This window comes from Myotis brandtii, unplaced genomic scaffold (genome assembly GCF_000412655.1).
Source record: "Myotis brandtii unplaced genomic scaffold, ASM41265v1 scaffold736, whole genome shotgun sequence".
In the NCBI taxonomy this organism is placed as follows: Eukaryota; Metazoa; Chordata; class Mammalia; order Chiroptera; family Vespertilionidae; genus Myotis; species Myotis brandtii.
The window spans coordinates 224,338-226,915 of NW_005370921.1; the positions used below are offsets into that span (position 1 = coordinate 224,338).

At 65.6% G+C, this 2,578-nt stretch overlaps 1 pseudogene; it reads right to left on the reverse strand.

Moving 5' to 3' along the window:
• Positions 1-1,181, reverse strand: part of LOC102251484 — a 9,464-nt pseudogene extending 8,283 nt beyond the window's left edge.
• Between the last annotated feature and the right edge of the window lie 1,397 nt (positions 1,182-2,578).

Sequence of the window (2,578 nt, forward strand, 5' to 3'; positions counted from 1 at the left end):
CCTGGGAGAGAGTGGCTCCGTGCACAGGGGCTCCTCTGAGCCAGTGCTGCGCTGGGCCTTGCGCTTTGCCGCTTGCAGGTGTCCCTGCTGGCCGCTCCCACTGGGTGGGTGGGGTCTCTCCGTGGCCCTGCTTCAGCCTCCTGCTGAGCTGAGGGTGACGGTTGACGCTGCGGGGTTCACTCCCTCCCGGGGACCCTGGTGCGGTGCGGGCAGCTGGGCTGGGAGCGCCCCCTCCCGTGCCGAGTGGCTCTCGGAGGCGGTCTGAGCAGAAACCCCACCGAGTGCCCCGGGATGACCGTCTCCTCGCCGCTCCGCTCGGGCTGACTTGTCCACTCCCATGGGCCCCGTTGGCTGAGTCCCAACGAAGCCGCGTGGCTGACACAGGAATTGGCCGTCCTGTGAGCTGAGCTGGCAGGGCTGGGCCGGGACGCTGTGGCGATCGGCTTGCTGCTGCCTCTTGGCGGCACAGACGTTAGAGTCATGGTCCTTCGACACTAGTTTCTGAGAGAGACATTGGAGAAAAGCTGTGCAAGTTTAACCGACCGCAGAGCCGTGCGCAGGCCCCCGGGTCCGCGAGGGTGTTCCTGCAGGACTTCTCGGGGCCTTTACCATGCTCAGCGAGATCCGTCACCAGCCCTAGCGTGTGCCAGGCCGGTCCTCGGGTCTGAGCCTCTCCCCCGTGGACACTCGGGGGGGGGAGCCCTCCTAGTCTCTTCCCGTCTCCTGTCTCTACTCGCCCGAGTGTGAGGTTCCTCCCTGGGCCTCCTGCACGCACCTGCTCTCCATCCCGCCATCGCCCCTGGTGCGTCTCTCATCACTGCAGCCTCTCGGGTGCTGGTCTCAGGGCCATGGCTCCCTGTGACCACCCCCAGGCTCTGAGGGGCCCCCACTGGCCCCCCCACAGCCGCCTCACCGGAGCGTTTCCTGGCTGTGTCCTCCGCGAGACCCCAGCGCCTGCTGTCCTTTCTCCTTGGTGCTGTCTCCTCCGCCTTCTTCCTGAAACACTGTCCCTCCTGCCGCTCCCGGGTGACCTCTGGGTGGCGGTCCCTGCCCACCAGGCACCGCACACTCCCCGGGGAGCGTTTCCTTCCTCCTTCTTCTGTTCCTGGGCCCTGTCTGGGGGTCTGCAGGTCGGGGTCCCCGCCCCTGCGCTGTGGGGCACAGGCTGGGGGTGTCGGCATCGTGCCCCCGTCCAGCGCTCAGGGGTAAAGGCGGCAGAATGCTTGCCGTGAGGCTGCGGGCACCGAGGGCCACACACAGGCCCCAGGGGCTGTGTCCCAGGTGGGGACTGACTGGGGCCTGGGGTAGGGAAGCCTCTGAGAGAGAAAGGGGACCCCTGTGTGGCGGGGAAAGGTCGGGGCCCTGCCTGAGGTTCACGTGGGAAGATGCTTGAGCTTTTGTCAGCGGAAGAGGAAGGACGGGCACCGGGTTCAGGGCCGGGGTCTGCAGGTCAGGCTGTCGTCGGGGCAGGAGGGACAGAGCCTGAGGCCACCTGGGGTCTCCGTTGTCGTCCTGGGGGCCGGGCAGTAGGTGACCCGGGGGGATGAAGCTCGAATACAGGGTTCGCCTCTGTTCCCCCAAATGCCAGCCGATCTGGGGCCATGGGGACCGAGCCTTATCGGTGGGGCTGGGGACCGAGCCCTTATCCATGGGGCTGGGGACCGAGTCCTTATCTGTGGGGCTGGGGACTGAGTCCTTATCTGTGGGGCTGGGGAGCGAGCCCTTATCCGTGGGGCTGGGGACTGAGCCCTTATCTGTGGGGCTGGGGACTGAGTCCTTATCCGTGGCTGTGGGGACTGAGTCCTTATCCGTGGCTGTGGGGAGCGAGCCCTTATCCGTGGCTTTGGGGACCGAGCCTTTATTTGTGGGGCTGAGGACTGAGCCCTTATCTGTGGGGTCTCGGGGCTGTGCAGGACGTCCCCCTCTGAGCAGCAGGGGCGTCGCAGGAGGAGCGACCTGGGGCACAGCGGGGGTGGGGGTGGAGCTGGGAGTGACTAACAGGGAAGGGAGGTGCTGGGGAGAGGCGCATTCACAGGGAGGAGAGGTGTCACCTACCACGGCCACCGGGGGCTGGGGAGGGCCGGTGTCCTGAGAGTCTCAGCCACCAGTGTGGCCCCGAGGATGTTGGGGTGCCCTGTGCGTGAGAAAGGCCACCTCACGCGCACGAGGGAGGAAGCCCAGAGGTGAGCGGTGTTGACAGGACGTGGGGACGCCGGGCCCTCGTGCCCTGGGGGTGAGATGTGAGTGGGTGCAGCCCCCGTGGAAACCGGGGTGGAGGCTCCTCCGAGGGTAACAACAGACCCACCCCGTGGCCCAGGAACCCCGGACTGAGAGCCGGGCTGCAGCTCACCCGGGGCCCCGTCTCCCAGCAGTCGGGCCTGGGCCGGCGCTCACGGTTACAGAGCTAAGTGTCTCTCTCTGTGTGTGTATATACTAGTGTATGTGTGGATGTGAGCCACACGCATGCACACACCTACACACACCTACACACATGCACACACATTCACAAAACATACACATGCACACACCTACACACATGCACACACACATTCACAAAACATACACATACACACAAATA